This window comes from Rhineura floridana, chromosome 1 (genome assembly GCF_030035675.1).
Source record: "Rhineura floridana isolate rRhiFlo1 chromosome 1, rRhiFlo1.hap2, whole genome shotgun sequence".
NCBI classification, from domain to species: Eukaryota; Metazoa; Chordata; class Lepidosauria; order Squamata; family Rhineuridae; genus Rhineura; species Rhineura floridana.
In genome coordinates this window covers 97243528-97260885 of record NC_084480.1, presented here as the reverse complement: position 1 = coordinate 97260885, position 17358 = coordinate 97243528, and the positions used below count along the sequence as shown (strand labels likewise).

Below are 17358 nucleotides of genomic sequence, written 5' to 3'. Positions count from 1 at the left end.
ACTTTTGTGGCTTGTCTGCTACTTCTGCATAGTCAAGTTTCACACTGCACTGTAATATCTGAAATGTGGAGTTGTTATGTACTCTGACGCTCCCATGTAGTCCCAGGTCTGTCCAGTGCAGCATGGTAGAAACCTGACCATGCTGAAACATCAACCATGCTACTAGATTCATGGAAGAATCAGCTCTTTGTTAATGCACTCTGAGATGTTGTATATTTACTTTCTTAAGGATACAGACTAGGTATCAATCTGCTGATGCATTTGTGTTAGGTTTACACTGAGATTGAGCAGGCAGGCTATAAGGAATCAAACCATTGCCATTAAGTCCAAATGTAGCCTGCATGGTAGGACTGTTCGCCCAGCAACCCTCCGTTTCTACCATCACAAACCAACTTTTGCAGACCACAGTCATGCAGAGAAACAAAATGCCTTTGGAACAAACAAGTGTTGGTAACCCAAGTAGGTGGGACAAGCCATGGCAGCCTTTGTCAGCCTGGAACCACCAAGATGTTTTGGACTACCATTCCTATCAGGCCCAGCATGCTTGTGCTGGCTGGAGCTGATGGGAGTTACAGTTCAAAACATGTCGAGGGCACCAGGTTGATGAAGGCTGAGCTACAGGTCATAGGGGAAGACACCCAATCCTCCAAAACCCTTCCTCACCTCAAATTTGATATTAATAATATCCCCAGGCCTGAGAGCATTCAAAGTGAGCATATCCATGGGGCTTTCTAGATGAAAAATGTTTTAGAGCGCAGGTTAGCCCTACATCCCATATTTAGTTACAGGATCCTTGATGGTCCCCAGAGGAAGGTACAGGGGAACCTAAGATCACACAGAATGGGGGAAAAAAACCCTTTTTAATCAGAATAGTGTTGTAATAATGCGCTGTGGTTCAGTGGTAGAGGATCTGCTTTCAATGCAGAAGGTCCCAGGTTCAATCTCTGGCAACAGGTAGGGCTGAGAGAGACCCCAGGTCTGAAATCCTGGAGAGCTGCTGCAGCTGAGTTTCCCGCATTTGGGGAAATCGCTGGGGTCAGCGCACCCGGAGTGCAATGAATGAGCCTCACCGTAGGAAAACCACCTTCATGATCATGGTATCTCCCCTGCCAGGTAAGAGCTGCTGCCAGTTAGACCAATGGTCTGACTCGATATAAGGCAGCTTCATATGTTCCTATATGTGGCTGGAATTACCCACAGTTTGGCTGCCTAAATCTCATTGACATCATTGGAATTTAAGCTGCTTTACCGTGCACAGGATTCCAGCCTTTGGCTGCAATCTAGCACAGTGTTATGGCTGCAGCCCTATACATATTTCCCAGGGATTGAAGTCCCACTGAACTCATTGGAGCTTACATCTGAGTAGACATGTATAGGATTGCACTGTTAGTGTGCTTAAGTCCACTGAAACCAGTAACCTTGTTCATTATGCTATAAGTGAGATGAAGTCTAACAAAACAGGAGGGAGGAGTTTAGACTAGATATAATCCTGGAAGGAAAAGTTTTTTGGAAGTTGTGAAAATAGGACAGACCATGCCTGTTTGTTTCCCTTAGTCAAATTATGCCTTGAGCTGGCCTCTATTAGCTGTTAGAAATAAGCTGGAAAGTCTGCCGCTTGTAATGGGTCTATCGCTTTTGCTTTTAACTGGTGCCTTGGACCTGTTGACAAGAAATATGAGAGGATTTACATGATTGGGTCATAAGCACACAAGCCTTCTATCTCCTGCAGGCAGATGAATTTGTGGCATTGTTTCAATTGTTCAATTGGAACAAGCAAGCTGCCTTCGTTGTGGGTTCTGCTTAAATTTTAGCAGTAATTAAGGAGATTCTCCTTTTACCATTGCACAGACAGAGCAGACCTTCTGCATGCATACTCTGTCATAAGCATTTGGCAAACCCCAGATACCCTTTCCTCACTCTCACACTCTCTTTTGGCGAAGCATGGAACAAACTATGCATATCAGAGAGTGCTGCAAATGATAATAACGTAATAAATCAGCAATAAAGAAAATATATTAATCTACTTTCTGAAGAATAGTGCATGACCCCCATAACGTTTAAGTACCTTTAAATCTCATTGACTTCAACGGCAAGAGCGGGATGGGGTGTAAGTTAAGTATGTGCTTAACTATATATTAAAGAGAGGCTAACTCTGCCTATATTCAATTTATTATTGTTATTATTATTATTATTATTATTAATTATTACCTACTCACTTACTTACTTACTTACTTAATTACATTTATATCCCACCCTTCCTCCCAAATGGAGCCAATTGGCTTGCATGCAAAAGTCACAAGATTGCAAGATATACTCCAAAATGGACTGAGCAAAAAAGTCTGTTCTATGCCTTTGCTCTCCTACCTCTGAGCCCTAGATATTTCCTTAGGGCTTATGTGCTATAGAAACGAAGTCGAAGGAGCTCATGCCAGAAAACTTTCAGATCTTTCAAGTAAATGGGGAAGGGGAGAATTTTCCTCCAGGGACGATGACAAAAAAGGGACAATGACAATACATTCAACAGGATCTAACAACGACAACAACAACAACGCAAAGGCAGCAGTTTGCATGTAGGCACAAGGGGAAGAGAAACCAGTCCCCACGAGTTACTGACCAAGTTAGGGCAGCAGGGGACAGGAGGCAATGAAGAGAGACGTGGAAGGCGGAGGAAACTGACAAGACAAGGGTAGAAACTTACACGGCAGCCTCCGCGCGGCTTGCAGGATGGGCTGCAAGGGTGATGCAATTGCGGATTGCTGGAGGCGCCGCTCTCCTCCCTCTGGCGGGCTGGACAGCTCAGCATCCATGATTGGAAACCTCTCTTGGCCCTGGGAAGCCCAGCGCTCCTCACCTTCCTGGAGGCACAGTGGCTACAACTACAGCTGAGGCCAAGCGCGGACCCCCCCAAAGCACGGGGCTGGGGGCAACTGCCCCGCTTCCCGGTGCCTTGGGGCGACTGTGCACCCCCGCTATCTCCAAACCACCTCTTCCTCCATCTGGAGCAAATACCAAGTTGAGGGTGTGCCCTGCCCTATGTGTTGGGCCAGTAACAAGTTAAGACAGCCCCATGGTCATCATGGAGGCCATGAAGTCCTGAGCCGGAACACTAGAGGCATCCTCAGCATGGACATTGAAATCACCCAGCACTATCGTTCTGGGCTCCTCCAACGCCACAGCCGAGATGACCTTCACCAGCTCGGTCAGAGAAACTGCGGGCAGCAGGGTGGACAGTACACCAGCAGCAACCCTAGTTTACTGTCTCCTCGGCCCAACACCAAGTGCAAGCCCTCACAGCCAGCTCCAAGACAGAGTGATTTCCTGGTGACAGAGATGGAAGTTCTGTAGACCACAGCAACTCCTTCCCCCTGTCCCTGCAGCCTGTGCTGGTGCTGCAGCAAGTATCCAGGATGGCAAAGCTGGGTCAGATTAACCCCTCCAAGCTCACCCACCCAGGTCTTGGTAATATCCAAATCAGCACCTTCATCCACAATCAAGTCATGGATGAGAGTGGTCTTATTATGTACTGATCTGGCATTAAACAACAACACACACTGGCCAGTGGGCACAGTAGATGAGCAATGAGGAACCAAACCATGAGAGGAGTGGCAGCAAGGAACAAGGCGCAGATAGCCTTGCCTTCGCCTTCTCGGGTAATTCACCACCTCCCCATGGCTATATTTCCCTGTGCCCATAATCACTGAAATTGGGGTGGCATTACCCATGTTCCTCCGTACTAAGACTCATCCTAAACCCCTAATATGGGCCCAACACAAGCCCACCAACAAAGCCTGCCAGAGTGAATTATCCCAGTAGGCCTCTGTGAGGATTGGGAACAATCATACCCATTCAAACTTTTTCACACAGGGCCCATCTACTCCCCCTCCTGTCTCACACCCAGGGACGGCCAGCCTTCTGCCAGTTACAGACTCTCACTCTGAAGGCATCTGGGGACTTTGTCCTCTCATTCAGTTCACTGCATAGGCTCCCGCCCTGTGCAGGAACTACACATGCGCCACACGCCCTCCCCACCACTAATCTCCTCTAGACTGGTTTAACAGAAAACAAATTAAAAAAACAAGAACAAGTAATAGAAGGGGGGCAGGGCCCTTGCCCTCAGGACTCCCTAAGGGGCTCCCCAAGGGCAGCTGGGCTTTTATGCCTCCTGGCACAGCCAGCAGCTGTTGCAAGGGGCTGCGAGATTAACTGCAGCCTCTCTCTGGAGCAAGGGCCAGGCAGGGGGTCCCAGTCCTTGCAGCACTTACCAGGGACTTCAGCTGTCTGGACAGACAGCAGCCCAAAGGAGCTAGTAGCAAGCACCCAGATGCCAGATACTCACTCCCAGGGAAGGTCTGCCTCAGTCCCCTCATGCTGCAGCTGCAGAAATGTGGAGTGAACACTTACTTATTTACCTCCCAACTGGTTTATAGCTTCAGGTTCATTCATTCACAGATCACAAAACCATCCCTATCACTAAACAAACATGCCCCATGTGTTGGGCACACTGCTGGCCCTCACCCCTGGATGTCCATGTGTTGGTATGGGTATCTGCACTGAAGAAACCTACACATGAGCAGCTGCTTGTGCATAGGCTTCCACACAATTGATACACCCAGTTCTGTGAGGACCTTGATTGCATGGAAGCCTATGCCCAAACAGCTGCTCACCCACAGGCATCCTTAGTGTAAACATCCACACCAACGTTGGGATGGCCAGGGCCAGAAGTGATACCCCCTTCATATGACTTACATGTGAAAGGGGCTCTTTCCCAGCACTTACACTCAAAACAAGACCCACAATAGATTGTTTACTCTTATCGACTACTCTCTGCGCTACCCAGGAAATATTTTAATAATTAGCTGCTCCAGTTTGCCAGGCTCTTATAATTCTATGAGTATAACTGTTGCTCGGTTTCCTGTTATTTAAAGGAACCATTTTTGCTGTAGGCTTTAAAAGAGTTATGTACAAAGAGCAGGATGAGTACATTCTCTGGAGCGGTGCTATGATGGACTGCAATGAAATATTAGATATTCTGATCATACACATGGCCAAGGACAGGATTTGTTTCACCCAATTCCTGCCCTAGGACCACTTCCATGTACACATGTGTCATTGGATTGCATGACTAAGTTTTTTTAAAAAAATATGGTCATTGTAAGTTGGGAATGGATTTGGTGTATGTGAATCTGGATGTAACCTCCAGTGCATGCTTAACAGACCCATCACACAGCCTTGATGCAAATGGAAGGGTTTGTGTGTTGCCAGGATTAGTGGTTTTTGTGTTTCAAATATTTTCACTGACAAGTTTGAAGAGTAATGTGAAAATTACTTGTGGCTATCAAGAAAAGAGAGATCTGTAATGACAGTCATTACTTCTTTATGCCCGAGTGTACTTAGATAAACAAAACAGTTATCCTTAAAATTCAGAAACAATATATGTGGGAGCCTTTCAAAATACTATAAGTCTATAAACACTCTGCAAAGTTACATTTAAAAGAAGAGGGGAAAATCTGATATTTTTGTTCTGCATTTCAAGAGGTTGAAGTTGATAAATGGTCTCCTGCATTCAACTTTGAAGATGAATGAATAGCCTACCCCACTATCAGCTGTAAATAGAGTGTTTCCATCTAATTCATTTCTAATTATGGCTTGTCCAAGAAGAACAGTATTGTGCTGCATTTTACCTTTCTACATCTCTCAGCAATAACACACATTTTGGTAATTTAAGAGAGAGACTGGCTTATTTTGAATTTGGATTATGCATTTCTCCCAGGAAAGTGGAATTCTTATTATGTTGCTATCACAAATTATGCTGTAGATATGATAAAAAGGCCACACATGTTTTAATTGTAGAAGATGAGTTAGCCACAACACTTTGCATTCATTATAACTGCTATACCATTGTTGTTGTTGTTTTATGTTACAACTTTGATTGATTTCTTTTAATGGAGAATGCCATGGGCCATTTCAGACATTTTGTGGATATGCACTAATTATACAGTTGTTGCCTAGATCAAGGGAACACTTTTGTTGCTGTGAATTAGCATTTGTTCCAGTATTCTAATGATAATATTTTGTTTCACAGAAATTGTTATTCTCTCCCCTGCAGAATGTCCATTGCGGTTGTTGTGAGGACTGCTGAATGGCATGTGATTTTATGCCATGGATCTATGATATGACACTATTGCCTATGACATTATTTTTATTTACTTTTATGTGGAAACTATATACCATTTGTTTGTAAATATAGCCAACCGTTGAACAAAGTATAGAAATACATAGCAAGTACATCAAAACCATCATAAAAGCAATACTAAACAACATGAAAAATTCCTTCATATAACAGTGTCTGCCACAGGCAAAACTAATTACAGTTCAGTTGACAAAATCCTGATTAAACAGGAAAGTCTTTAGTAGGCATGTGAAACAAGAAATAGAAGGCACCTGTCTCAATTGTCAATAAAACAGAGTCCCACAAAGCTGGTGCAAACACGCTGAAGGCTCTATAGGTGGATGCAGTCCTTACCACCCCCGTGCCTTAGGAGCAAGTAGCTGAAGAATCAGGAAATGACCATCTAGGAAATAGAGAGCTCATGGGGTGGGGTGGGGCGGTTAGTGGTGGTTAGTGGCGGTTAGTGGCAGGTCCAGGCAAGCAAGCCTTCAACATGCTGCTGAAACAACAGCTCTCCTTGGTGAGTTCCATCCAGCATCTGCCACAGTATTCTGTCCAGGGTTCTGACAGACCATGCTTTGTTTTGCTTGCTGTGATCCTGCACACCCTATCTTGACTCCGCTGTATGGACTTGACTTTACCTTATCACAGGTGTGGGGAACCTTTGGACCTCCAGATGTTGCTGAACAACAACTCTCATCAGCCCCTGCAAACATGGTCAATAGCCAGGGATAATGGAAATTGTAGTTCAGCAACAACTGGAGGGCCAAAGATTCCCCACACTTGTCCTATTGGATGTGACATGGTCTTCTGGATGAGACCCTGCCCTTCCAGCAAGTGCCACTGCCTTCACCCAGTCTCCCTGAGAGTCTCACGCCAAACTAAGCCAGGACAATAGCTATAGTTCTGTGGTATTTAGGACATATTCTGTTGCAAAGCCTGGTATTGTGATACTTGCTTACTGAGAAACTGAATGTAAAATGTATTGGCATTACTCTCTAGAAAGACTGTGAGATACTGTGCTGTTTTCTCATCAGTCCATTCATTCACTAAGACCAAAAACTGAAAATTAGCCAAGTACTCACTAATTCCAGCCTCATCTGAGTGACCAATACATTTCTTCTCAGGCAGTAAGGCTTGTGCCATCCAGAAGCTGCTGCCACCAGTTGTAACACCTGCTTAAAATATCAGATTTTGTTAGAGATTGGCAAGTTAAACCAAAAGAATGGCTTCTTCATACAAACATTTCCTCTGAGAGTATAGCGAAGTCTCCACGTCAGAGATGGAGTGCAAGAGAGAATGCTGAGTAGAAGATGCTAGATCAAAGGTGGAAAAGGAACATGTGGTGGTCATTCTGATAACAGGTAAAATAGCTTGCCTTTGCCCATTTTAATTAAAATAAATGTTTTACAATTTGATGACAAAAATGGTGTATATGATTTTTTAAAATATTAGAGATATTTGAAATATTAAGTGGTTTATAAATGCTTATGAATAAATAAATAAATGTCACCACCAAGCTACAGAATTCATAAATTTCCTAACATTCTTGTGAAGACCTTCCTTAAGAGAGAAGCCTAGACATCTTGGGACCCCTCCTGCTCGGCACTAAGCTCTTCCCAAGCAGTCAGTTTGCACCCAGATTCTCGAGTTTAGACTAGAGTAGGGTATGCAACATCAGATTATAACCACCAGTGGGAATGGTGTGTGTGTGTGTGAAGCTAAGCTAGAAAATTTATTATAGAGCTGACATCTTAAACATAAAACCCCCATTGTGTTTTAAGATTTATTGTTGACTGAACATCCATTGTCTATGCTGTTGCTACTGAAACATTTCCAGTGTTTTGTTGCTTTGTATTTAATAGTGCTTTATTAAAAGGTACCTTTTTAATATGGTCAGACTTATTTCCCTAATATGTTTCTAGCGTGCACGCTTGTGATGTGTAGCCATCAATATTTACCACCTGTATAGGCTGCACAATGTGTATTTTAAAAGCCACATTTACTTAGGAGTTAAGATCCCAAGGTAGTAAATATTCATCAGGCACTTAAATAATTGTTTTAAAGCAGCTTTTGTGATGTGGAGAGCATGGTGCTTCCCTTGCCCCCGTCAGCTGCTCAATATTTATTTTAAATGTATTAAACTGCCTCAGAAATATTCATTGCACGAAACCCCTTTTTATGTTTGAGTGGATTAAATTTACAAGTCCAAATTAATGCTATAAATTGCATTTACATAATTCATTTGCCACAAAGCAGCATTTGTTTCCCATGTATAGCTGTTAATATACGCGTTGGAGAAGAAAACACAGAGAGCTGTATTGTTGTCCACATTGATAATTTGGCCTAAACAGAGTTTATAAACCATTTCTGTGTCTGTCAGTTGTTTGGCTGCAGCATCTCCTCCCTTGCTCCCTCCCCCCTTTCCCCACCGCCAGTACCCCTATTTCTCAACTAAACAGCATGTACTCACATTCTCAGGCATGAGGATCTTGGTCAGAAGTCTGAAGCAGCAGTCTTTAATCTGAAGCACGGAGGAACATAATATTTCCCCCCCTAATAATAATAATTAGCGTTTTTCTTATTAACATAAAACAAGAAAAGGCAACTAGGGAAACACATCGCAACTGAGCACAAGGTCAGGCTCAAATGCCTTTCCTTGCTGATATTATTAAGCATCTTAATGAGACAGAAAGGCAAGTGGTGCAAATAGACCATTGCAAAACTGACAAAAACAGCTAGCGGATTCTCCCATTTTCCCTCTGGAAAAGTGTATTTTGAGGGTCACAAGTAATACTTTATATTATAAATTGATGAAAACTGGAAAGCAGAGCTGGCTTCAGGTTTTGGGGAGGCTCCAGACAAGAGACTCTTCCCCCTCTTTCCAACTGCAAGGTGTCTTGTTAAGTATGCTTTTCAGTTCAGAACTCTTCCTTACAAAACTTGAGTAGGGAGACGTCGACTTGGATGGAAGGAGGTAAAACCCCACTACCAATCTCTTCCCCCAGCTTACAACTCATGCATGCCTTTTAGGAGAGAGGGAAATATAATATCAGAGCCTATATCCAAAGTTAAGCATTCCTCTCCACTGAGATACCAAATGGGTCTTTCTTGCTCCATAGCTAAAACCTAAATAGCCCAGCTCCTACTGCTGATCATGTTGCAAAGAAAAAAATGTTTTGTCCCCAAATCGGAGAACTTAAATAAATATGCTACATCTGCCTGATGTACACAATCAACATTCAGGCTTGAAGGTTGTTATCCCAGCATTCTTATGAGGTAGCTGGTGCTCTCAGGTTGGTGCTGGCTGGAGTTGATGGGAGCTGTAATCCAAAATATCTGAAGGGCACCAAATTGATGAAGGCTGGTTGACACAAAAATGAAATTCCAGAATGCTCTAGCCATATCTTTTTGTGGAGTTCCTTGGGTCATTCATCAATCATTGTCTTTCCCTTTGGAACAGTAAACTCTGCCCATCACAGATATTACCTCTCATATTAATCATATTACTCTAATATGAAAGGAAGATGTATTAAGGACCCTTGATTTTGCCAGCAGTTATTGACTTTTTTTATTAGTTCATAATAAAATGTTTAAGCCATAGATGGGCAACCTCAGACCAAGGGGTCCTCAAGACCTCTTTATCTGACCCTTGGGACTCTCCCAAGACCACACCCACTTTCCCCAGGCCATACGTCCTCACTGGTTCTGCCTCTTCCTTGAGTGTTTTTGCCTGTCTGGATTGTGTCCTTGTACTGTGATAATACCTCTTGTTTACCTGAATAGAGGATGGAGAGATATGTATGTACGCATAGAAGAGATGGGGGAGACATTTGATTCAGTTTGCATTTAAAGGTGAACGTACCTAATTTGCACTTTCTGAATCAATGTAAAAATCAAAACACATCCAACCTTATACGTCACGCTTTTCTGAATTTGGCAATGCAGTTCTCCAACCAAGTAATGTGTACAAAAATGCATATTTATTTAGTTTATTAAATTTATATCCCACCCTTCCTTGCAGTAGGAGCCCAGAGTAAAGTGTACACACACATATATAACATAACTGCATATATTAATGAAATAACATTCAAAACTGAATTACATTAGTGGAAGTTGCTTTGCAAAAAACGTGTACATTAGGCAAAATTACATATAAAAATGTGTTTATTAGGAAACATTGGCACTACAATGGATGAATTTTCATGAGGACTTTAAAAAACCAAAAAACACAGGCTGATGTGGAAATGTGGAGAACTGAACTTAAGACTGGAAAAATGAGAACCTTAGGGGGAAAAACCTGACTTTTGCAGGGTGGAGTGGGAGAAATGTCGCCTCATCGTACAGCAGTAAGAGTCACATCAGTTGCTCTACCCACTTTTGCCTCTGGCATGCAACCTCTGGAAAGCTGTCCATAAGGAAATGCAGCCCTTGGTCTTAAAAAGGTTCCTACTGCTGGTTGAAACAAATCACTCAAAGTGTGTTCTTCTGGGATTGTGAGATTCTAGTCTCCACCATTACGTCCATTGAAGTATATTGTTTAGCCTTATCAGTCAAACAGTTGTACTGATTCCACACACAAAGTCCAAGAAGAAGAAGAACTAGGGATACAATACCAAGTATACTTAGCTGGGAAGAAGCCCCATTGAACACAGCAGGACTTATCTTTGAGCGTATGTACATGGTAGTGAAGTATATGTAAAAAGGTAGCAGAGCAGCTTTTAAACTGACTGAGGGGGGAAACCTGACAGGAGCTGAGAAAGGTCCGGTTCGGAATAAACCTCCCCCCTGGGATAAAAACCAAAGAAATGATGAAATTTTAAAAGGGGTAGGCCTAGAAGTAGGCATTGTGAGAGCAGGGGCACAGGATATAAATTCAGAAGAGCAAAATTACCACAGTCCAAACCACAAGTGCCAAAGACACTTGAAGAGAGACACTGCTTACAAGTGCCTGTACGCTAATGCTAGGAGCCTCCGAACCAAGATGGGAGAACTGGAGTGCTTGGTCTTAGAGGAGAGCATTGATATAGTGAGCATAACGGAGACCTGGTGGAATGGAGAAAACCAGTGGGATACGGTTATCCCTGGATATAAACTATATCGGAAGGACAGGGAAGGACGTATTGGTGGCGGAGTCGCTCTATACGTGAAAGAAGGCATTGAATCCAGCAAGCTCGAAACCCCAAAAGAGGCAGACTCCTCCACAGAATCGTTGTGGGTGGTGATACCATGCCCCAGGAGGGACTTAATACTGGGAACGATCTATCGTCCCCCTGATCAAAATGCTCAGGGAGACCTGGAGATGAGATATGAAATTGAGGAAGCATCCAAACTAGGAAATGTGGTAGTAATGGGTGACTTCAACTACCCGGACATAGACTGGCCGCATATGTGTTCCAGTCATGACAAAGAAGCAAATTTTCTAGATATTCTAAATGACTATTCCCTAGACCAGTTGGTCATGGAACCGACCAGAGGGACGGCAACCCTGGACTTAATCCTCAGTGGGGACCGGGACCTGGTGCGAGATGTAAGTGTTGTTGAACCGATTGGGAGCAGTGACCACAGTGCTATTAAATTAAACATACATGTAAATGGCCAATTGCCAAGAAAATCCAACACGGTCACATTTGACTTCAAAAGAGGAAACTTCACAAAAATGAGGGGATTGGTAAAAAGAAAACTGAAAAACAAAGTCCAGAGGGTCACATCACTCGAAAATGCTTGGAAGTTGTTTAAAAACACTATATTAGAAGCTCAACTGGAGTGCATACCGCAGATCAGAAAAGGTACCGCCAGGGCCAAGAAGATGCCAGTATGGTTAATGAGCAAAGCCAAGGAAGCTCTTAGAGGCAAAAAGTCTTCCTTCAGAAAATGGAAGTCTTGTCCGAATGAAGAAAATAAAAAAGAACACAAACTCTGGCAAAAGAAATGCAAGAAGACAATAAGGGATGCTAAAAAAGAATTTGAGGAGCACATTGCTAAGAACATAAAAACCAACAACAAAAAATTCTATCAATACATTCAAAGCAGGAGACCATCTAGGGAGGCGATTGGACCCTTGGATGATAAGGGAGTCAAAGGTGTACTAAAGAACGATCAGGAGATTGCAGAGAAGCTAAATGAATTCTTTGCATCTGTCTTCACAGTGGAAGATATAGGGCAGATCCCTGAACCTGAACTAACATTTGCAGGAAGGGATTCTGAGGAACTAAGACAAATAGTGGTAACGAGAGAGGAAGTTCTAGGCTTAATGGACAATATAAAAACTGACAAATCACCGGGCCCGGATGGCATCCACCCGAGAGTTCTCAAAGAACTCAAATGTGAAATTGCTGATCTGCTAACTAAAATATGTAACTTGTCCCTCGGGTCCTCCTCCGTGCCTGAGGACTGGAAAGTGGCAAATGTAACGCCAATCTTCAAAAAGGGATCCAGAGGGGATCCCGGAAATTACAGGCCAGTTAGCTTAACTTCTGTCCCTGGAAAACTGGTAGAAAGTATTATTAAAGCTAGATTAACTAAGCACATAGAAGAACAAGCCTTGCAGAAGCAGAGCCAGCATGGCTTCTGCAAGGGAAAGTCCTGTCTCAGTAACCTATTAGAATTCTTTGAGAGTGTCAACAAGCATATAGATAGAGGTGATCCAGTGGACATAGTGTACTTAGACTTTCAAAAAGCGTTTGACAAGGTACCTCACCAAAGACTTCTGAGGAAGCTTAGCAGTCATGGAATAAGAGGAGAGGTCCTCTTGTGGATAAGGAATTGGTTAAGAAGCAGAAAGCAGAGAGTAGGAATAAACAGACAGTTCTCCCAGTGGAGGGCTGTAGAAAGTGGAGTCCCTCAAGGATCGGTATTGGGACCTGTACTTTTCAACTTGTTCATTAATGACCTAGAATTAGGAGTGAGCAGTGAAGTGGCCAAGTTTGCTGACGACACTAAATTGTTCAGGGTTGTTAAAACAAAAAGGGATTGTGAAGAGCTCCAAAAAGATCTCTCCAAACTGAGTGAATGGGCGGAAAAATGGCAAATGCAATTCAATATAAACAAGTGTAAAATTATGCATATTGGAGCAAAAAATCTGAATTTCACATATACGCTCATGGGGTCTGAACTGGCAGTGACCGACCAGGAGAGAGACCTCGGGGTTGTAGTGGACAGCACGATGAAAATGTCGACCCAGTGTGCGGCAGCTGTGAAAAAGGCAAATTCCATGCTAGCGATAATTAGGAAAGGTATTGAAAATAAAACAGCCGATATCATAATGCCGTTGTATAAATCTATGGTGCGGCCGCATTTGGAATACTGTGTACAGTTCTGGTCGCCTCATCTCAAAAAGGATATTATAGAGTTGGAAAAGGTTCAGAAGAGGGCAACCAGAATGATCAAGGGGATGGAGCGACTCCCTTACGAGGAAAGGTTGCAGCATTTGGGGCTTTTTACTTTAGAGAAAAGGCGGGTCAGAGGAGACATGATAGAAGTGTATAAAATTATGCATGGCATTGAGAAAGTGGATAGAGAAAAGTTCTTCTCCCTCTCTCATAATACTAGAACTCGTGGACATTCAAAGAAGCTGAATGTTGGAAGATTCAGGACAGACAAAAGGAAGTACTTCTTTACTCAGCGCATAGTTAAACTATGGAATTTGCTCCCACAAGATGCAGTAATGGCCACCAGCTTGGACGGCTTTAAAAGAAGATTAGACAAATTCATGGAGGACAGGGCTATCAATGGCTACTAGCCGTGATGGCTGTGCTGTGTCACCCTAGTCAGAGGCAGCATGCTTCTGAAAACCAGTTGCCGGAAGCTTCAGGAGGGGAGAGTGTTCTTGCACTCGGGTCCTGCTTGCGGGCTTCCCCCAGGCACCTGGTTGGCCACTGTGAGAACAGGATGCTGGACTAGATGGGCCACTGGCCTGATCCAGCAGGCTCTTCTTATGTTCTTATGTTCTTATGGGCTCTCACTGCAGGGATCAGTGCCCATTTTAAGAAATGCATGTCTGTTTTGTGCTGTAAAATCAAAATGACTTGGAAGCAATTGGGTTTAAAAATGCTCTTATGTGTGGCTGAATCTGCAGCACACTCCTGATAATATTACAAGAAAGGCTCCATTTGCTTAGCTCTTGGAAAGATGCATAGATGGAGAACAAATGGCTGATATAACTGTCTACACTACAATACTTATTTGTGTCTCTTCTACAGCTTTGCCTACTCATGTTCCCCTTCTTCTGGGCCTTTTATTGCTAGCCAGCTGTACGTTGATCTAGGATAACGAGCTGATCTCATTCCCGTTTCAGAGTTCTTTTTCCCCATCTCCTGTTAATTGCCTTTTCCCCTATCAGTCACTCCCGTACTCAGGGTTTATCCCAAAGGCAACCATATTCCAAGCATTTAAATGTATCCCAATATGGAAAACGTGGAACTGTGAGCAACTGCAGCTTCCTTGGGTTGGGTTACTTTTCCTCCATCCTAAATTTACTATTTTAGGACTTTCCCCCCTATCTCCTTCCAACTTGGGGTGCCTCTTTCTGATTGGCTCCCTAGATCCTCCATCTTCCTCTTGGTGATTACTAGGGATGGAAGGATCTGTAAATGTTGGTTTGTTCATTTGTTCATTTTTTCAATTTTCAATTTAGTTCTTTGCATTTCTGCATCAATGTGTGATTTTGTTTTTTAAATCTTCATGGAAATTTGTCAGCACTTTAGTGTGAATTTCTACTAATAGACACATTTTTGTATGCAGTTTTGGCTAATTTACACATTTATGCAAGCAATTTCTCATAATATAATGCACTTTAATATATTATTTCACTAATATATTCATTTTTATGCACCCTTCCCCTAACATAGGCACTTTTGTATACATTGGTTGGTTGGAAAACTGCATAGCAAGATTTGGATATGTGCACATTTTGAAGGATGGCTGTATTTTAGTTATATTGTTCCAGATAGCGCAAATGTGATAGATTCAATTTTAAATGTGAACTGAATCAAAGTTTGGGAACATCCCAGTTCCTTTGCACTTCAGGCTCTGGTTGTGCATCCTAATCCTAAATATTTATGCCAGTCTATTTGACAGCAGTATACCTTTTCTTGGTGAAGTGTCGAAATAGGATGGCATGTCTAATTGTAACTTGTGGAAATCTCACATTTCAAAGCTCACAGCTGGAGTAATGGGGGTGGAGCTAATTTGGAATAGAAGACAGAAGAGATTCAGCAACCTTTCCCCTCCCATTACTTCACTGCTCCAAATTACGAGGTTCCTGATCTCCACCACTAAGTCCATTTAAGCATACTCTCTAGCTTCTATAGTCCTTAGGAAAAGCAACTGTTGAGCTTTTGCATGTAACGTGTAGTTTAGCCCTAAGGTTCCTAGGGGAGGTAGGTTGGGGGAATGTATATAACACACACACATCCCCATCATGCATGAGTTGTATAAAAGAGGCATTACGATCATCAGGAATAGGGCTGTATTGCTGGCCTGCCTCCAGTGGCAGGCATGCTGCTGGACTCTGCCCCAGTCATCCAAGCATTACTGTGAGCTGTTTACATTGAGAAGCCTACTTGTGAGCAGCTGTTCGCGCATAGGCTTTCATGTGATCTTGATATCCCTGTATGATATTGATGTAGATGTGTGGATGTCAAAGGAAGGGGGCTACTGTCACATATGAAGTTGGGGGTGGGGCCTGCAGCATGGCCCCTCTGCCTCTTTCTCTATGCACAGAGTGAATAAGGCTACCAGCTCAGCAACATGTATGTAGTTTCAAATGCTAATATGGTCCTGAGTTCAACAATATTTAGAATACTGAGCTGTTCCTTGTGATCACAGCAAGTTTAAGACTGGGCCGTTCTGTTAGGCAGCTTGCCAACTTTCATCTGTGTGCTTTGGAGTATCACCAGCTCTGAAATAGATGGGGGAGTTAGATCCTTCCTTCCTTCCTTCCTGGAAGGCTGTCTTATGCATTTAACAGTGGACAAAATTGTTTCCTTTCATTGGTTTCCTTCCCTGGTAATATTTGGGCTGATCCTCCTGAATTTCTCTTGGAACTTAACTTCAGAATTTATTTATATGTTACAGTCAGCAGCACAAACGGCTACATCATCATCATGAGAGCACAATTGGTGACCTTGTGTTACCACTGGGGCTAAATCTTGCAGAATCAGTCACTGATGGTGGTTCTCCAGTGAGGGAAGCCATCGGTACATGCTAGTGCTAAAGCAGCAGTGGGTACAGCAGATGAAAACGGGCATGAATAATACCCAACAGCCTCTTTGAAGATCATCGAGCTGGGTATATATTTTGACAGGCAGCTCTCCCAAAGTGTGATTTTATTTGACCACACCCAGCAACAAGAGAGTAATACTCAGTTTGTCGAGGCAGAAATGGGCATGTCCAAGCAAGTCCTTCTTCTTCTAATGATTGTTATTTGCTAGTATCCTTTGAGAAAAGAGTTCTGATCACAATATGTTGGGAACTTCTATTCCTTCAAAACATTCTTGTCTAACCCTAAGAGTCCAATACCACTGCTATTTATAATACAATGAAATGCAAGGAAGCATGGTCAGAGCAGCTCTTTAATAGGTGACCTGTGGGCTGGCAGGTGAGGATTTTATTTATTTATTTCAATTCATTTTACCCCACTTTTCTACATAAAATGCACTCAGTGTGGCATACAAAATATTCTAGCAAACATTAGATGTCATCTTTTGGGGATGCTGTAGCTTTGGATTGCAGGCACCGAGAAGGTGATTGGACTAGGTGGCCTACACATAGGGATGCTGGAGAATTCCAGTGAAAATGGGAATGGAAATTGCTGATGTTTGCTTATTTGTCCCATGTCTGGAACAGAAATCAATGCATTGAATGCAATCGGTATTCGCTGTTGTTGCTGCTTTCAGTCTACAAATGATACATAATTGATTACTCCCCCTTATTTGCATTGTGCTTCCTTTGCGTTGAAATGAATGGGGTAGAATAACATAGTGACAATGTAATTTATGTAATTAATTATGTAAGGTACATAAGTTATATAATTTCACCTCACCTCAGTGTTGTTTTTGGCAGAAAACAAAATGCAGCAGAATAGAAACAGTGCTGCATGTGATGCATACAGGGTGGAATGGAAAACAATGACTTCTTACCAACAAGAGTCTCCACAACTCTATGATTTAAAAAAATCACTCTGAGCT

The 17358-nt window shown here is 42.8% G+C and overlaps 1 pseudogene; it reads right to left on the bottom strand.

Annotated features, from left to right (window-relative positions):
* Positions 1–971: 971 nt before the first annotated feature.
* LOC133375949 (U1 spliceosomal RNA) lies at positions 972–1121 on the bottom strand (annotated as a pseudogene).
* Positions 1122–17358: the final 16237 nt, after the last annotated feature.